Source organism: Babylonia areolata, chromosome 2, assembly GCF_041734735.1.
Source record: "Babylonia areolata isolate BAREFJ2019XMU chromosome 2, ASM4173473v1, whole genome shotgun sequence".
NCBI lineage: Eukaryota > Metazoa > Mollusca > Gastropoda > Neogastropoda > Buccinidae > Babylonia > Babylonia areolata.
In genome coordinates this window covers 49,973,140-49,993,123 of record NC_134877.1, presented here as the reverse complement: position 1 = coordinate 49,993,123, position 19,984 = coordinate 49,973,140, and the positions used below count along the sequence as shown (strand labels likewise).

Here is a 19,984-nt window from a genome sequence, read left to right as displayed (position 1 = left end):
CGTTCTCCCCCCCCCTCTCTCTCTCATCTCTCTCTTTCCTTTCCCTCTCTCTATCCCTTCCTCATTCTTCCCTCCCTCTCTCTCTCTCTCATTTTTCTTTTCCCTCTCTCTATCCCTTCCCCATTCTTCCCTCTCTCTCTCTCTCATCTCTCTCTTTCCTTTCCCTCTCTCTATCCCTTCCCCATTCTTCCCTCCCTCTCTCTCTCATCTCTCTCTTTCTTTTCCCTCTCTGTATCCCTTCCCCATTCTTCCCTCTCTCTCTCTCATCTCTTTCTTTTCCCTCTCTCTATCCCTTCCCCATTCTTCCCTCCCTCTCTCTCTCATCTCTCTCTCCTCCTTTTCCCTCTCTCTATCCCTTCCCCATTCTTCCCTCCCTCTCTCTCTCTCATCTCTCCTCCTTTTCCCTCTCTCTATCCCTTCCCCATTCTTTCCTCCCTCTCTCTCTCTCTCTCATTTCTTTCTTTTCCCTCTCTCTATCCCTTCCCCATTCTTCCCTCCCTCTCTCTCTCTCATCTCTCTCCTTCTTTTCCCTCTCTCTATCCCTTCCCCGTTCTTCCCTCCTCTCTCTCTCTCTCATCTCTCTCCTTCTTTTCCCTCTCTCTATCCCTTCCCCGTTCTTCCCTCCCCCTCTCTCTCTCTCATCTCTCTCTTTCTTTTCCCTCTCTCTGTCCCTTCCCCATTCTTTCCTCCCTCTCTCTCTCTCTCATCTCTTTCTTTTCCCTTTCTGTATCCCTTCCTCATTCTCCTCCCCCCTCTCTCTCTCACTCCACTCTCTTCTCCCCCAAACCTCCCATTCTCTTTCTCCCCTCCCCCCCTCCCTTTCTCTCTCTCTCCCTCCCGTCTTCCGTTTCCCCTTCTCTCCCTTCCCGCAACTCATTCTGACAATCACGCTATCAACTGCCGACACAGCACCAACAAACACTGAAGACCGCTCGTTAGGCTGCCTTAATTGGCATCTGGGGTTGACCAAACAAAACTACACTGCACCAAGTTGTTAGCTAAATAGTCGGCTCCTGTCTGTCGGTCTGTCTGTCTGTCTGTCTGTCTCTCTTTGTCTGTCTGTCTGTCTCTCTCTCTTTGTATGTATGTCTGTCTGTCTCTCTCTCTCTCTTTCTGTCTGTCTGTCTGTCCCTCTTTTTTTCTGTCAGTCTGTGTCTCTCTCCCTTTTTCTGTCCGCCTGTCTGTCTCTCTCTTTTTCTGTCTGTCTGTCTATCTGCCTGTCCGTCTGCCTGTCCGTTTCTCTCTCTCTCTCTCTCTCTCTCTCTCTCTCTCTCTCTCTCTATCTATCTATCTATCTATCTATCTATCTCTCTCATTGTGCTATTGTAACTGATGTAGATTAGCAAGGACAGGTTGGAAAAATCGGCGATGCCCAAAATCTTAATCCTTGAGTAAAAAAGTTTTGAGTTCTGAGTTCTGAGTTCTCTCTCTCTCTCTCATACACACACACACTCTCTCTCCCTCTCTCTCTCATACACACACACACTCTCTCTCTCCCTCTCTCTCTCTCTCTCTCTCTCTCTCTCTCTCTCTCTCTCTCTCTCTCTCATACACACACACACACTCTCTCTCCCTCTCTCTCTCATACACACACACACTCTCTCTCCCTCTCTCTCTCATACACACACACACTCTATCTCACTCTCTCTCTCTCCGTCGTAACAGTCTCTACGGTTTCAGACCTCACGCAATGAACAACCAGAAAGGAGAAAGAGGGAGGTAAGGAAGAATGAAGACTTAGAGAGACAGACAGAGAGAAAGACAGATAGACAGACAAAGGGGTCGGGGGAGGGGGTAAGCGGGTGGGGGAGCAGGTCCGATTTCGCTTAAAAGATATATATATATATATATATATATATATATATATATATATATATATATATATATAAAGAAGAGAGGAGTTACATTGTATAAAAGCAGTCAAACCAGCAATGATCCTTCAATCACACACGATATTCAACCTCACGAACATCTCCCTATCCCCACCGCCCCCAAACTCCCCTTTCCCTACCCCCTGCCCCCTTTCCCACACCCTCGTGAAACTTCTTGGTTCCGAAATCACCGCGATGGAGCAGGAAGTGAGGTCTAATCTAGAACGTTTATTTTCCCGTGACATATCTATCTGTATCGGACACGAGCATGCTCTCTGCAGGCATGACAACCGAGGATAACCTCTTCGCGGAATACGCGTGCAGACAGGGCTGAAGGGTTTACGGTTCCAAGGCTAAATCGCCATTGTCATCTCCATCAGCAGATGCCCTGTTGAAGTCTTGTGTTTTCGAAATGCACCGCCTTGGTTGCTTGCAAAACCGCTAATGTCGTTAAGTTTTGTTGTTGTTGTTTGGTTTTTTTGTGTTTGTTTTTGTTTGTTTTTGTTCGTTTGTTTGTTGTTGTTTTCCTCAAAACCCATACTACTGATTTTGAGAATTGTGAAGTAAAAAATAAGTCCCATGAACGCACGCAAGAGCACAAGCATGTACGCGCACGCGCGCGCGCGCGCGACACACACACACACACACACACACACACAGATTTCGTCACAGGTCATGTGAATCACCTTGCTGAGCGAACGCCAGCTGGTTGAGCGAAATGCAATGAGATGTATCGCAGCATAACGTATGAAAAGCAGCATGGAATAAGCTTTGTTCTGTCAGTCTCACACCGAAAGGATATCCATAGCATACATCTTCGTGTTGTTTAATAAGAGTAATAATGATAGTAATAATAGTCTTGAGAGGAAGGAGAAGATGTAAGAGGAGGAAGAGGACAAGGAGAAGAAGAAAAAGGAGGAGGAGGAGAAGAAGAATGAGGAGGAGGAGAAGGAGGAGAAGAATAAGGAGAAGCAGGAGGAGGAAGAGGACAAGGAGAAGAAGAAAGAAGAGGAGGAGGAGAATGAGGAGGAGGAGGACAAAAAGAAGAAGAAGAAAGAAGAGGAGGGGAAGAACAAGAAGAAAAACAAGAATGTACATTGAGATCCACACCTCCAAAACAGGTAACTCGTGACGTTTGCAACAAACAAACAAAAAAGCTACGCATACATAAACACGCATGCATCAAGTACACCACACACAAACACGCAAGCAAACACACCCGCACACCCATACAACCAACCAGCAGAAGCAGTTGAAGAAGCACCTAAGTCAATAAGATAGCAAGCAGAACGGAAGAGACGCGCTTCTCAAACCCTGAAGGTGGCGACATGAACATGGCTCTTCTATTCGTATCCATGACTGTATTTTTATTTGTAGTTGTATTTCTCTTTTTTTGTCACAACAGATTTGTCTGTGTGAAATTCGGGCTGCTCTCCCCAGGGAGAGCGCGTCGCTACACTACAGCGCCACCCTTTTTTTTTCTTTTTTCTTTTTTGTATTTCTTCCTGCGTGCAGTTTTATTTGTTTTTCCTATCGAAGTGGATTTTTCTACAGAATTTTGCCAGGAAGAACCCTTTTGTTGCCGTGGGTTCTTAAATGTGCGCTAAGTGCACGCTGAACTACCCAATCGACGGTCTCCTCCACCCCTGGAGTTACCATCAGCCAGTCCCTGACTCTGTCAGTCTAATTCCTCAACAAGATAGCTTCCTGGGTGGTGTGCCATGGACACTGATAGCCTCCAGTGTGTTGGGCGCTGGGATCATGAAGCAAAAAGACTGTTAACTATATAATAGAATAGAATATGTCTTTATTAACAAGTGTACCGGGGTCACAAGGAATATTGGGGGGGGGGGGGGGGGGGGATAGTACATAAGAAGATACGAACATAAATCGAAATTCATACACAAACACAGATACAGTAGAAATTAGGATACATACAAGGGTATATCATAATAAAAACTTGTGCATACTCACACATGCACTCACTGCACACACACACACACACACACACACACACACACACACACACACACACACACACACACACACACACACACACACACATCAACACACACACACACACACACACACACACACGTTTGAACAGAAGCCGCATATTACAAGTGGATGATCAGTGGTAACTGATTATCCTTAATCAGTTGTGTTTCAGTAATTCATACGATCCTGCCTGGAGCAATGAAAGATGCACCGTTCAGAAGGCAAGGGAACGACCAAAACCAACAGCAGCGTCAGTAAGACAAAGGATACAAAGGAACAAACATCCCTGCCGTCTTCTATAAAAACAAGCAAACAAAACGAAAGTGTTACCTTCACAAAAGCCATGCATCCGTCCACCGTCCGCCACACGAGTTAACTCTTTCCCCAAACTCTGGACTCCTCCAGCTCATGCGTACACGCACCCTGTTGCCCTGGCAACCGACGATAGCGATGGCGGTTTGCACGTACTGTATATCTCTGGAACAGGGCAGAACAGAATGACATATTCAACTGAGATGCCTACTCGTGATTTACGATTGCATATCGTTTGTTGACGAGATGAAGGAGGAAGGGGGAGGGGGTGACTGTAAACAGTCCACCCACAGATTTATCGTTTCCTGGATCATCACGATGCCATGTATTATTCATCACCTGTGGCGGTAATATGTCAGCTGCGTTCACAATGCGTCCTTTCATCATGTGTACCTTCCTGGATGCGCTACCTTGGGAAAAAAAAAAGCCACTTGTATAATGCATGCCTCATGCTCTCCAACCACTTTGTTAGTACTGAACAAAATGTCAACGTGAGCGTGCGGGCTGAGCCCCTGAGCCAACACACTACATGTAGATCATCCGAACCAGCACCTTCAGCAAATGAGACTGTAACACATGTCTGCTGGGCTACTGTTTACCCGCCACTGCATGTCTATGTTTACACTAGTCTGTGACATAACCGACCTGTAGTACCTCCTGCGAGCATTCATGCGAATTTACTTGCATGCATGCATGCACAGGTATGTATACGCGCGCGCATACACACGCACACACACACACACACACACACACACACACACACACACACACACACACACACAGAGGGGGGTGGGTGGGGGCAGAGCATGACAGAATACAGAAAAGAGTCACCCAAAGAGGTAAAACGGAAAAACACAAACACATAGACTGAAAGAGAGATTGAGACATAAATAATTCATATGATCATCACAAAAGAATTAAATGACAGAAGAGAAATAACAAAAAAAATGCATTCACACAGGATTATATGACAAAGTAAACTACATTTGGTGATGGTACACAGAGAGAACCTTTGAGTCTGACAGAAGTTCTGCGACAAGCATTCAACACTAAAAAAAAAAAAAAAAAAAAAAAAACACACAACAGCAGTTATATAAATATATATGTACAGCAGGCAACAAATGATGTTCACGTTTACGAACGCCCTATTTAAATTATCACCCGAACGTCCCTCCACCAACCCCTCCCCCACCCCTCCCTCACCACCATCACCCTTGGTACATAAGCGTATATCTACGTTTGCCATGTGGAAACTTTCGAAACGTAACTGATCTCAAGGAGGAACGCTCTCTGTTGCCATGACAACTGACAACAACTGCCACGATACGCACGTGCAGTTACTCTCTGGAACCACTGACCTGTACTGTGATGTTACGTATACCTGTATCTGGAACACACCGTGAACGGCAGTTTCCTTACCTGATAAACCTGTGACTGCAGGAGCTAGTGTTAGTAAGTCCACGGGTAGGCCTACCGAGCGTGTAAAAGGAGCCCCACTTGGTTTTGGTAGAAGCAAAATGATTAAATCCCGTGCGTGGTTTCCAAATAGTTATACGACACGGCCTCGGGAACAGTACAAAGATTCCCCCCCCCCCCCACCCCCATCCCTCCCCCCACCAAAAAAAAAAACCCACAAAAAAAACAAAAAAAACAATTGGACTGAAGTTAGTTCATTGTGATACTAAGTCAGCTCCACGCATTTTGAAAGGAAGGAAGACAGGAAGAATAGGAAGGCAACTTGACACTGACAAATGTTCGCAGACTGCATGATGTTCGGGCGGTGGCAGAATGAGCCAAACGCGCGGCTGCACGTGAGGCGACGACTGGGAGAAGAGGCCTAGAGTGGAGTGATGGCCTAGAGTGGAGTGATGGCCTAGAGTGGAGTGATGGCCTAGAGTGGAGTGATGGCCTAGAGTGGAGTGATGGCCTGATGGCCTAGAGTGGAGTGATGGCCTGATGGCCTAGAGTGGAGTGATGGCCTAGAGTGGAGTGATGGCCTAGAGGTAACACGTCCGCCTAGGAAGCAAGAGAATCTGAGCGCGCTGGTTCGAATCACGCCTGAGCCGCCGATATTTTCTCCCCCTCCACTAGACCTTCGAGTGGTGGTCTGGACGCCAGTCATTCGAATGAGACGAAAAACCAAGGTCCCGTGTGCAGCATGCACTTAGCGCACGTAAAAGAACCCACGGCAACAAAAGGGATGTTCCTGGCAAAATTCTGTAGGAAAATCCACTTCGATAGGAAAAACAAATAAAACTGCACGCAGGAAAAAATACAAAAAAATGGGTGGCGCTGTAGTGTAGCGACGCGCTCTCCCTGGGGAGAGCAGGCCGAATTTCACACAGACAAATCTGTTGTGACAATAAAAGAGAAATACAAATACAAATACAATACAAGAACAGTGTGACAGAAGAAGCCTGCCAAAAGGGTTCTGAGAAGAAAGAAAAAAAATAATCACCACCAGCTGAAATAAAATGAAAACATAAAGAGCAGCCGCGTCCGCAAGCGCAGTTGATAATAACCAGCACCATAAACATCATGTCAGGCTGTTGCTTTTTGCCATTACAATTTACAAGTCAGTGCAACTAACTGACGCCGGCACAGGAGTAGACTCCTACTACAACGCAAACACCTCTCTCACCAACTCCAGAGGGCACGCGCACCGTTGCTATGACAACAGTCAACAGTCTCTTCCCGATAGCGGGTGCACAATTTGTTTTCAACTCTTTAGGACCGACCATCAGCTCAGTGGGACCGACAGATTTATCGCGGAAGATATTTCGGACTGACTGGACAAAACCTGAAAAAGTACAGTGTGTTCCTTTCATAATAAAAAAACAAAAAAAACTGTGAGCGTTAGTTTATTCCCTATTCTAGGCAACACATGAATTTGTGCATGTACCGCCAAACGTGCGCGAGCTAACACAGAGAGAGAGAGAGAGAGAGAGAGAGAGAGAGAGAGAGAGAGAGAGAGAGAGAGAGAGAGAGAGATAGTAAGCAGAGAGAGAGACAGAGAGAGAGAGAGAGATATCGGCACGCGCACTGTTGCTAGAACATCACTCAACAGTTTCACTCTGACATCGCGTGTAAATAATCTCTGGAACACCTCCCACCCCCGCCCCCTTGAGCTCGCGCCCAAGGGCTTTAAAAAATATATATATATTTTAACTGAGTACGCAGACTAAATGCACAATACTTACTGGATGTGACGTCTCTCTCACAAGACGAAAAGGAACCCTTTTAAGATATCAAAATGGACGCACGTACACACACACACACACACACACACACAGAGAGAGAGAGAGAGAGAGAGAGAGAATCCCCACATAAAGTAATATACAGACAAACACAAACTGACCGAGACAGGGAAGAACATTGAGCAAATTCACTGAGCTCTCACATTCAAGCCACAGTCGTCCACACGAATGTGCACCGTTGTTGCTATTTTTGACTCACTTGTGTAAACAAAGTGAGTCCATGTTTTAACCCGGTGTTCGGTTGTCTGTGTGTGTGTGTGTGTGTCCGTGGTAAACTTTAACATTGACATTTTCTCTGCAAATACTTTGTCAGTTGACACCAAATTAGGCATAAAAATAGGAAAAATTCAGTTCTTTCCAGTCATCTTGTTTAAAACAATATTGCACCTCTGGGATGGGCACCAAAAAAAATTTTTAAAATGAAGCCAAATTATATGCAAACTGCATTTACTGTTATATTTATATTTTTTGTATTATCTAAACTTGGCACTTTGATCTGATATTCTGACACAACAACAAGAGCAGTCATTATTATCATTTTTTGTTCAAACAGGAACTTCTCTTGCTAAGCATGGAAGTTTTATTTATTTTGCAAACGTTTTGGTGCAGTTAGTAAAAAAAGGGAAATTACTCTGTAATTAATGCTAGGGGACTTAATTTGCTTTAAACTGATCTTTCTCATCTTAAACATTACATTTTGAAATTATACTCAATACATAAAAAGCTTATGTGTTTTACTCTCAGTGTACAGGGCTTTCATTCGCCCAAGTGGTCTTTTTCAGAAAATCCTAAAATCAGTTGCGTACACATATTTATACACATTCAAAGAGCATGCTCATATTCTTCGCGAACGCGAACGACGCCATTTTGTTTCAAGTTGTTGACCTGCCCGTTCAATCCTATATTCAATGGACAATTCACGATAACATGTGATGGAAAGTTGGAGAAGGAGACCGTTAAATATTTATTCAGAGAAAGATTTGTGAACACCTTATCACTTACTGGATTATGCCCCAAACTGCCATAAAAAATATCCACAGTATCAGTCGGAATTCACAGTTTAAAATTGTAAACCATGCGAGTTGATACCCTTGAACTGATCACGCTGAAACGAAAAAATTTGCAGTCTTGACTTTTCTCAAAATGAAGTCCTTTTCACATCTTACGACGTTTAGATGTACTTGTACTTGGCTCTACATGTTATTGGTGTTATAGTGTGCCAGCAGTGTCCCCCCACCACCCACACTCTGTCTCCCTTCCCTCCCCATCCCTTCACCTCCCCCGCCCCCCACCCCTTCTTATCTCCCTTCCCCATTTCCCCTTTCACAAACACGGCTCAGCTAGATGGCGGGACTTCGGAACGTAAGCTAGGAAGAATTTATGCTAATGTGAACTTTGATCAAGCTGGCTAACATGCCGAGAGTTGTCTTGTCCTGTCTCCCCAATCTCTTTGTGACGCAAACGGGTGAACTTGTCACAGAATGTGCGTAGAAACAAGTGGGTAGAGTTGTAGCAAATCAAATCAGATCTGTTGAATTGGACAATCAGGATTAAGCAGTGAATCTGTCAGTTATTCACATAGCGTCATCAGGACAAGCAAAGATTGGTTATTTCAGTTCAACTAGTTGGGGGAGTGAGTGTTGTAGCTTGCATTATTATGCACAGTATGTTGTGGGAAGGGATAAAACCAGTCAACACAGCCAGTTCTTAGCTGTCTCCCAGAAAAACTGACTGACACAGGGTGACTGACTGATCAGTGATGTGAGGAGCAAGGAAATCCTTGTTGGGCTGTGAGTATATGACTTGTAATGGTTTTATGTAATGTTGATAACTTAGTTGTGTTGGGAAACTATGTTATCTTGTGGCTTGTGGAAAGAAAAGGGGTTAATGTGTGAAAGCTACCCACTGAGGGAAGTACTGGCCTATATCTTTTGAGTCCCCCCCCGCCCCCCCCTCTATTTTGTTACAGATATCTTGTTCTGTATTTTTTATGTATTACTTACTTGTTTTGTATATAGTAGGTGGTGTTGGTTCAGTGTGAACTGAACAGATCTATTGGCTAACACATTGTCAGTGTGTGTTGAGGGTTTTTCATGTGTGTGTGTGTGTGTGTGTGTGTGTGTGTGTGCATATGGGGGTAACAGCAAGTGTTGTGGAACACATGTTTGATTTGTTGGTTGTTGTGGTAACATGTGTAGGAGTTGTGCTATGTGTCAGTGGTTTACTTTGTTCAGACAAAGTGGGAAAGCACATTTTAATGTGATTAATGAGTTGATTAACAATGAGAGCACTGAGGGTCAGTGCTATGTTGTTGCACATTGCTGTTTACCAGAGATATGTTGGAAGTAATGATTTCCATACATGTACTTGTGTCAGTTGGACACTTTGTGAAGACAAAGAGGAGATTTGTTTGGTAATGGTAACACACAGTTCAACTGAATGATGGGTAACATGGGTTGAACACAGGATTGTATTGGTCAGTGATATGTTTTGTACACAGTATGGGATGTCACTGTTGGTGGCAGGTAAGCTTGATGAAGCTTGTATTACCTCACCTAGATTTATGTTTGAGAAGAGTGCATACTGGTGGACATGTGATGAAAGGTGCTGAGAGGGTATAGGCCTTTTATGTCAGTGATGTCCAGATATTTGAGATTTTATCTGACCTGGGTTTTGGTTGTATGTTTGTGTTTCAGGTGTGCTGCTTGTAGTTGTAGTTGTAGATGCTGCTTGTAGATGCTGCTTGTAGGAAGTATTTGAAGTAGGCAGTGTGTGCTGCCTTAGTGTGTGTTGTTTTTGCTAAGTAGGGTGAACTGCTTAGTGTGTGTGCTGTATTGTAAAGTAAACACTATAAAAACCACTCCATGTGGCCCTGCTATTGATGTGAGGAGAGAGTGAGTGAGTGCAAGTGAGTGAGTGCATCATCAGTTGATCCTATATCCCCTATGCATAACTCCCCTCTCTCTTGGAATCGAACCAACCAATAATTTCAGAACGAACACACAGTAGTTTTAACATTAGTTTAACAAAACACTAAATTTTCATATCAACTTTAAAACTATAAAACTAGAATGAACATAAAAGAGAAATTGAATCGACCGTGTCGTACTACATTCCCGGCGGGTGTAACTAAACTTGTACATCTATCTAGATCTAGTGAAAACGGCTAAATGTTGCAGTGTGATTGCGGCGATAGCCATTAAAAAGAATTTTTTTATTGCCCTTAAAGATTTTTTGAATGCCCAAGATACACCAGAATAATATGATTTAAACAGCGTTCTCACTGCGAATACCGCAACTGATTTATCGCCCTTTAAAAAAGTATGTTCAAATGTTAAATTTTAGAACGTCAGTTAAGGAGCCACGATAGTGTAATGGATAAGGCAGTTTCTTCTCACCTGAACACGCGGGGTTCGAATCTGGTTAGGACTTCTTTTTTTTTTCTTTTTTTTTTAAACGCGAAGCTTTATAATAACAAATACAGAACACATTTTAACGATTAGATTTTTTTTTTTAAGTGTATCACAAGTGAGTCTTGAAGGTCTGGCCTCTCTTGTTTGGTTGTTGTTGTTGATTTTTTTAGGGGCAAAGCACATGTATGTGTGTGCGTGTGTGTGTGTGTGTGTATGTGTGTGTGCGTGCGTGCGTGCGCGCGCGCGCGCGTGTGTGTGTGTGTGTGTGTGGATGTCTGTATGTCTGTATGCCAGTGTTTGTGTGCGTGTGCGTGCGCATGTGTAAGTGGGTGCGTGTTGGCGTGCGAACGTGCGTGCGTGTAAATGTGTTTGAACGCGCTGGCGAGCGTTTTATTGTTGTTGTTAGTGTGTGTGTGTGTGTGCGCGCGCGCGCGCGCGTGTGTGTAACCCACGACATGCTCTATATGTTGCCATAACAACAGACAACAAGTCATGGAATGTTATCTCTGGAACACCCACAAGGGGGTGGACTGAGGTGGGAGGGGTATGGGGAGGGGAGCGGGCAAAGTAAACAGTCCGTTAAATTAGGGATATAATTGACAAGTACACATAGTGGGGGAAAAAGTAGGTTAAAAGTCAATTATAGATGACAAGTAAACACACACACACACACACACACACACACACACACACGACAACAACAACAACAACAACAAAACGCTCGGAGGACAAAACGTGTTTTGCACTTCCCCCTCTGTCACCTTGCTCTGGGATGCCATGGCGATTAATTAACAGCGGTGATAAGATACATTCACTTGTTCCGAGACTTCGGATATGTGCCCGAGGGGGTTTGGGTGATACAAAGCAATAAGTCTTTTTTTTCTGCTGCCCCATCATCTGCACCGTTTCAGTGGCATTACTCCCACGCCGCTCATTTAGATTCTCCCATACACAGCCACACCCGGGTTCGTCCGTCGCATTTCCAGCGTCGGCAGTCCACAGGGAACCATCGATGTTTGGTCGCCAGGAGGCCACACACCAGAATAAGTCGATTTTGTTTCACCTAAACAGATGTGGAACATCGAATATTGATCAGTCTGTACGGTTTGACGCCGCCTCTTACAAACCAAAATCAGAAATAATCACACGTTTCCACGCCTCTTTGAAACCCCGAAGTTATTATCACAACTCTCTTCACTCTCTTCTGATGCAGAACAGCGTTTCGACAGTCAGTAATAAAATTAACCATACCTTTGAATTAAAATGCGCATCGGGATCGTGACTGAGGGAAAACGTGTCGCTTTATAAGTCAGTAAAATACGGTTCACTAAGTCTTCTTGGTACCATTTTGCTTCCCAGGCACTCAAGCGCTCTGTCGACGAGACCACCTTTTTATTTGAAGAAACAGTGATACTAAAGCGCAAACACATGACAGAGAAAAGGTTTACCTTCTTTCCAGAATGAAGGGAAAATGAACTGTCCTCCAGGCGTGCGATGATGGTTTCCAAAAGACATACAAAAAAGGTGCATGGTGGGTCCGTAGTTTATCGCCCTTGTCACGGGATATATGTTGGCCTACCAAAGAAAGCTTCCTCTGTGTGTGTGTGTGTGTGTGCGTGTGTGTGTGTGTGTGTGTGTGCGTGTGTGTCTGGGCGCACGAATCTGGACGTGCTCAGCTTGCAAGTTTAAGACCACAAAGGTGAGTGGGTGGGCGACGGAGAGAGGGGAAACGTACCCGTACCGTGCCTCTCGTCTCTCCGCGGTACCGCTGTGTTCACACAAGGCCACCATTCTGTCTGCAACAGCAACCATCCACGCCAAAGCACAAAACACAGCAGGGAGAAGATCTCTATTCCTTCTTCTTTCTTTCTTTCTTTTTTTTTTTTTTTTTAATCCACCAGAAGGAAGCGAGCTATACTGTGTCTGGTGATAGGTATCTGCACGTGTGTGTCTGATGCCTTCCTGCATCGTTCTAGACAACTCAGCGCTGTCGTTTCCTGTCTTTCATTATATACACAGGAAATACCTGAAGCTGGATTTGTTCGGGGTTGTTTCGTTTGTTTGTTGTTCTTTGTGAATTGTTGTTGCTGTTTGCTTGCTTGCTGTTAGTGTGTTTTATGGTGTGTGTTTTTTTATATCCATGCATATTACACACACACACACACACACACACACACACACACACACACACAGTTTATATATATATATATATATATATATATATATATATATATATATACACAAAACATTTTTTTTTCTCTTTTTTTGTTGTTGTTTTTTTACCATCCAAGTTGTATCTATACAATCCACACACACACACACACACACACACACACACACACACACACACATATATATATATATATATATATATATATATATATATATATATGTATGTATATATATGTGTGTGTATACACACACACACACACACACACACACACACACACACACAGATGGAGATTTTTTTTAAAGATATGTAAATCTGTTCTATCTGACTAAGTAAACGTGCCCTGGGATAGTTTTGTTGGTGGTACCACTTCTCCGCCACCATACACCAGATTCTTCGCTTTCTTGAGGTTATATTGTAAACTACCTTGTAAGTGCCCTGCCCCAGTTTGCACAAAGTTCACACCTGAAGTTGGGGGTTGGGGGGGGGGGGGGGGGGGCGATTTCTGGGTGCTTTACCTTTTTGCGTGAGCCAGTTCCCATACTTAGTTTCACCATTCAGCTCTTGCTGGGCTGGGAGTGAGAATAAAACGCGGTCTCCTCAGTGAAACAAGATACCTGCGTCATGGACTCACATTACGCTCTCTCTCTCTCTCTCTCTCTCTCTCTCTCTGTCTCTGTCTCTCTCTCTCTCTCTCTCTTATATCTTTTTCCTCCAATGACATGTTATGCAGGCGTTGTATTCTTTATCACTTGATCTATATCTGCACTGCCTAGTAAAGCAACCACGTCACAAATAGTGAACTGAATTATTACTGGTAAGTGATTTTTTTTGATTTTTTTTTGGGGGGGGGGGGCTGGTGGGGGGGGGCGTTTACAAGGTATTTCACCCAATGCACAGGTGGGTTTTGTTTGTTGTTGTTACTGTTGTTTATTGTTGTTGTTGTTTGTGCGCGCGCGCGTGTGTGTGTATTGTTGTTGTTGTGTTGCTGTTGTTTCGTTGTTGTTTTTTTCACCCAAAGGAGGGGGGGAGGGGTTTACTGAGTGGGAGCTTTCAACTGAAGGTAGTTTAAATCCATTCCGTCCACTCTTCGTCCGACAGGGCCTGGCCAAGCTGCATCTCATAAACGCCCAGACTCTCTGAAGCAGAGGTGAACGAAACTGCCAAAGTCTGCGCTCTGTTCGATCCTGTCTCGACCACACGTCACATACGTCGTTGGCGGCGGTCCTTCTTCTGCCTCCCAAATTAGCCCACACCGATACTGGCGAGCGACGACCGACCGTCATTACTTCCCATGGCAACCAGACTATACGCTGCATGCCTCTCATGGATAGTTGCTTCAACGGGCGCAATATAGCCGAATGGTGAAAGCGTTGGACTTTCAATCCGAAGGTCCGGGGTTCGACTCTAGGTGGCGCCTGGTGGGTAAAGGTTGGAGATTTTTCCGATCTCCCAGGTCTACGTATGTGCAGACCTGCTAGTGCCTGAACCCTCTTCGTGTGGATACGCACGCAGAAAAGCAAATACGCACGTTAAAGATCCTGTAATCCATGTCAGCGTTCGGTGGGTTATGGAAACAAGAACATACCCAGCATGCACACCCCCGAAAAACGGAGTATGGCTGTCTATATGGCGGGGTAAATAAACAAAACGGTCATACACGTAAAATGTTAAATGTTACATGTTTGTCTGAGTGTGTATGTGTGCGTGCCTAAAATCTGATTGAATGACACAGGAAACGAATGATGAACGCCCAATGGCAGCCGTCAGTCAGCTATACCCAGGGAGGCAGCCTGTTGTGTAGATGACCCCGTGTTTGTAAAGCGCTTAGAGCTTGGTCTCCGACTGAGGATAGGCGCCATGTAAGTATCCATATCATATCAATCAATCAATCAATAGGTAATTTGGGAAGTAATTCATGAAGAGGTAATTCATGGGGAGGTAATTCTTGGAGAAGTAATTCCCTGGCTCCTGCCGGACTGGTCCAGACAGGTTACTCCTCTGACATCACAAGTTTGGGAAAACATTTTCGTGTGGAGGCTCTGATAGCTGAAACATGGACACCAACAACCTGAGATGTTAATGTGTCTGGCCTACACGACCGGTTTTGTCTTGCACTTCCGTGTCAGCCTAGACAGACTAAGGCGGTCACTCGGTACGCCTTTATATAGCGGCACAAAGTAGGTATGTGTGCGTTGTTCGGTAATATGTCGTTAGACAAGCGTACACGTTAAGTTAGCCGGACCCAACAGCTTCTTCTTCTTCTTCTTCTTCTCCCCCGCCTCCTCCTCCTCCTTCTTCTACACGGTGATTTAGACACGCGCGCGCGCGTGTGGGGTGTGTGTGGGGAGAAAGGGGCGGGCGGGGGGTGCCTGTCTGTGCGTTTATGTACATGTATCTGTGTGTCTGTGAATTGTGAATGTGGGTGGTTGGGGGGGGATGTCTGTGTGTGTGTGTGTGTGTGTGTGTGTGTGTGTGTGTGTGTGTGTGTGTGTGTGTGTGTGTGTGTGTGTGTGTGTTTGCAAACGAAAGAGGATGAGACAGACAGACAACAGAGACAAACAAACTGAGAAACGCTGTGGAAATAAGAAGAGTCTAAGACAGATCGACAGACAAGACAGACAGAAAGACAGGAAGGCAAACAAACTTTCGATGCATGCATTTTGCCTCGTTATGATCTGTTGTATACATGTACATGGTGAACTATCCCGAACGCCGCAAACGGGAATATCTAACTCGGCAACAGAAGCCGTGAATGAAATATAGAATGAATAATAAGAAGAATATTGACATTACACAGGACAGGGGGGTGGGGATATAGGATGGGGACGGAAGCGAGAGAGGGAGTGAGAAGGGGAAGACTGGAAGGGTAGGAGGTGGATGGGGGCACAGAGAGAGAGAGAGAGAGAGACACACACACACACACACACACACACACATATATATATATATATACACACACACACACACACACACACACACACACACACATATATGTACACTCGTGCGCGCACACAGACACACACACACACACACACACACACACACACACACACATGCAGAGAAAGAGGCGGGCAGGTTGAGTAAGAGACCAGACAGAGACACAAACAGTGGCAGACAGACAGACGGAGGATGGAAGGAGAGGAAACAAAGAACAGCCATTTCAAAACTGGAAGAAAAAAGAAAGAAAGAAAGAAAGAAAGACAAAAACTAACAAACAAAAAAACAAAAAAAAAAAACCACCACCACACGTCAGAGAACGGTCTCAGGACAAACAGAGTCACGGTCTGCACCAAACCTGCCAGGTAAACTATTCCTGGTTCCCAGAAAACACACTTTGCTGTTGAAGATGCTTTCTGGGATCTCAAAGCCTCACTAGCGCGTTGGGTGTATGCGTTATGTCAGGCGCCTACTTTTTTGTTGTTGTTGTTGTTTGTTGTGTTTTTTGTTTTTGCTTTTTTTAATCCACGCAAATGTGGTGCAGCGTATATGGATCAGTTCGCAGAATTTAACACATCCTCGAAACAAACTGAAACAGGCTGACCAGTTCACACACACACACATACACAGAGAGAGAGAGAGGAGATTTCTCTGAAGCTTTGCCGCAAAACACCACGACCACAGAGAGGGGTATACAGGCAGATGTAGAAACAAAACCTGAGACATGTCGAGAAAGACAGTAGGACAAAAAGAAAGAAAAAAAAGAGAGAAATGGAAGACAGAGGGGTGATAGAGAGACGAAGTCAAGAATCTTTATTTATGAGGGTTAAACACAAGCCTACACGGATTTTTTTCTCTTTTTTTTCATGCTGCCATTATCCACGAGGGGACGAAGAATGGAAAATGGAGAAAGAAAAAAAAATATATTAAAAAAAAGACAATAATAAGAGAGAGACAGGGAATGGGGGAAGTGGAGAGAGTGGGGTAGATTCGAAAATATCAAGAGAGGGGGAAGAAATTCATAAACCTGACTATAAGAAACGAAAAAAAATATTTAAAAAAAGAAAATAATGGAATGAAGAAAAAGGTTTGATATATGAATACTAGAAAACGAAAAAACGGAGAAAGACACAGAGACAGACAGACAGAGAGAGAGAGAGAGAGAGAGAGAGAGATGTGTGGGAGAAGACGGCGGGGGGGGGGGGAGGAGGAGGGCGGAGAGCGGAGGGGGAGAAAATAGTGAGGAGGAGGAAGAAGAGACTCATAAACATGAACATACAAACAACTATGAAAGACACAGAAGGTAGAGAGAGAGAGAAAGACAGACGGACAGACAGAGAGAGAGAGAGGGAGTGAGAGAGACACACACACACACACACACACACACACACACACACACACACACACACACAGCGGTGCAAGGGGGTGCGAACGAGAGAAGAAAAAAAGAGAGAGACGAGAGACAGTGAGCGTTGCCGAGGCGAGGCATATACGTAATCTGTCTTTGGCGTATATACACAGCAATGGGGAATGAAAAATATCTGAATGCTAGGTCGGTGGGGGGGTTATGTTTGGTGGGTTTTGGGGTTTTTTTTAGGGGGGGGGGGGGGGGGGGAGTGGGGGGGGCGCGGGGGGGGGGGGTGTTAAAGATAGGAAATGTCTTCCAAACAGCATACTGATTTTTCTACAGGCTCCTCGGGTCTTCTTCCTTTCCCTTTTCTGTTTCCTTTCTTTACTTTTTCTGTTTCCTTTCTCTTCTTTTTTTCATTTTCTTTTTTTCTTACTTTTTTTAAGCAGCAGGCCCATATGGAATCTGACGTTTCGGAATGGCTGGACATGGGGTCAGCTGCCAGCAGTGACCCTGAATGAAAGGAGGTGGGTGTGGAAGGTTAGCGCGCGGAGAGGAAGGGGGAGACTGAGGGGAGGGGGAGGGGGGGGGGTTGGGAGACTTACGGGATGTTCTTGGATACAGACAAACCAAAACACAGGGGGAGGATGGAGAGAGGGAGACTGTGTAGGAAGGGGGCGGGCGGCGGGGAGGGGGTAGCAGAAAGAGACCGAGAGAGCACAGAGAGAAAACACTGAGACACAGAAAGACACAGACAGAGAGAGGGTGGAGGACGCTTACCGCAGTTGGGCACACGATCTTTTTTTTTTTTTTTTTTTTTTTTTTTTTTTTTTTTTTGCTGCCCCATCATCTGTACCGTTTCAGTGGCATTACTCCCACGCCGCTCATTTAGATTCCCCCATACACGGCCACACCCGGGTTCGTCCGTCGCAGTTCCAGCGTCGGCAGTCCCCAGGGAACCATCGATGTTAGGTCGCCTGGAGGCCACACACCAGAGGAGACCCTGCACTGCTGCTGAGTCACTTCGGTGGTGTTCAGTGGTGCCTGTTCTGTTTTAACGTACTTAGGACACCACCTACTAAGCCCCCTACTAACGACAATAATGGCTTAGTCGCGGAGCCAGACTGAGTGAGCGTCTCTCCCAGAGTGGAGACCGCCACCACGTCCCCCAAACAACAGCCCCCCATGAATCTGCCGACACTGACGACATTGACAGGACTCACCCCAAGCACGGAAGTGGAGGGGCATCGAAACTGAGGTCACCATGAGAGCAGGGCATGAAAGGCCACAGACTTTGAGACTATTTTGTTTTTATATTGATGACGATGAAGGAGGAGGAGGATGACGATGATGATGACGATATTGCTATGGAGGTCCATTTTGGTTTGGGACTGCGTGACAAGGCTGTACTCTACGCTTCCTGTCATAATGATATCCCGGCGTTAACCAGGCCCGAGAGATACAGACACTTGCAGTGTTGGTCAGGTAATTAGAGCAACACACCCAAAGACGCATCCTTGAAGTGGATGACACTCGACTGTGTGGTCCCAGTCTCCCCATTTAAGCCCACAGCACACTCAACTCTGGGTAGGAGCCGGCCACGGGCCGAAAAACCCACCTCCGCTGGGATTCGAACCCGCGTCCTCCCAGCCGTCAGTCCGCGACGCTAACCACTTCGCCACGGCGGCTGGTCGATCTATTATTTTAGTCTGCCTGCGCTGAACTGGAATCATCATCATCATCATCATCATTTTCTTCCTAAGTGTCCCATCAGCACCATTTATTTCAGTGGCATTTCTCCCACGTCGTTCATTCCGAGTCTTCGTTACACAGCAACATCCCGGGTTCGTCTATATTAGTTTTCCAGCGTCGGCAGTCCACAGGGAACTATTGATGTTAGGTCGCCAGACGGTCAAACATCAGAGGAGACCCTGCACTGCTGCGGAGTCACTTCGATGGTGTTCGGTAGGGCGTGTTCTGATTCAACGTACTTCGGACACCGCCTACAAAACCCCTTAGTAACGGCAAGAATGGCTCAGTCGCGGAGCCAGACAGTGAGCGTTCCCGTCCCCCTCCCCCTCTCCCTCCGAGTGGAGACCGCCGCCATGTCCTTCCAACCTCAGTCCCCCATGAAAAAGAAAAAGAACCACAGCAACGACAATAACCATGAATGTGTAGGCCTTGACCGTCTTGTGTTTATGCGTGAGAGAACGTCTGTCTTTCTTTTCCCACCCTCTGCTGGCCACACGTGGAACGCGATGTTTAACAGATGGCTACACATGTACCACCAGTGGCCTTGTATTGAGCTCCATGTTGTATGTAAAGGATGGAACTAACAGAAGGAAACTGAGGATGGGAGAGACAGACAGACACAGACAGAAAAGAGTTGTTGCTGTCAGCAAAATTTACGCCATATGGTTGTTGTTGTTTTTTTCGGGGGGGTTCCTGTTTTTGTGGGGGTTTTTGTTTTTGTTTTTTGTTGTTGTTGTTGTTATTGTGTGGGTGTCATTCACAAAACTGGAGGACAAAACTGAGCACACACACACACACACACACACACACACACACACACACACACACATACACACATACGCGCGCGCGCGCGCACGCGCGCGCGGTTCACATAAAGATAAGGACCACTTGGGAACTTGCACAATAATTATTTTCTTCTTGTA

The 19,984-nt window shown here is 45.4% G+C and overlaps 1 protein-coding gene across 3 annotated transcripts in view; it reads right to left on the bottom strand.

The window, feature by feature from the left end:
* The window catches only part of LOC143279485 (putative ferric-chelate reductase 1), a 53,306-nt gene that overhangs the window by 27,234 nt on the left and 6,088 nt on the right, over window positions 1-19,984 (bottom strand). For 2 of the 3 annotated variants that reach the window (XM_076583529.1, XM_076583531.1), the window contains exon 2: window positions 4,200-4,346. The exons of the other annotated variant lie outside the window; for it this stretch is intronic. The gene's annotated coding sequence lies outside the window, so the exon portion shown is untranslated. The remainder of the gene's footprint in view (window positions 1-4,199; window positions 4,347-19,984) is intronic. 3 annotated transcript variants of the gene reach the window in all.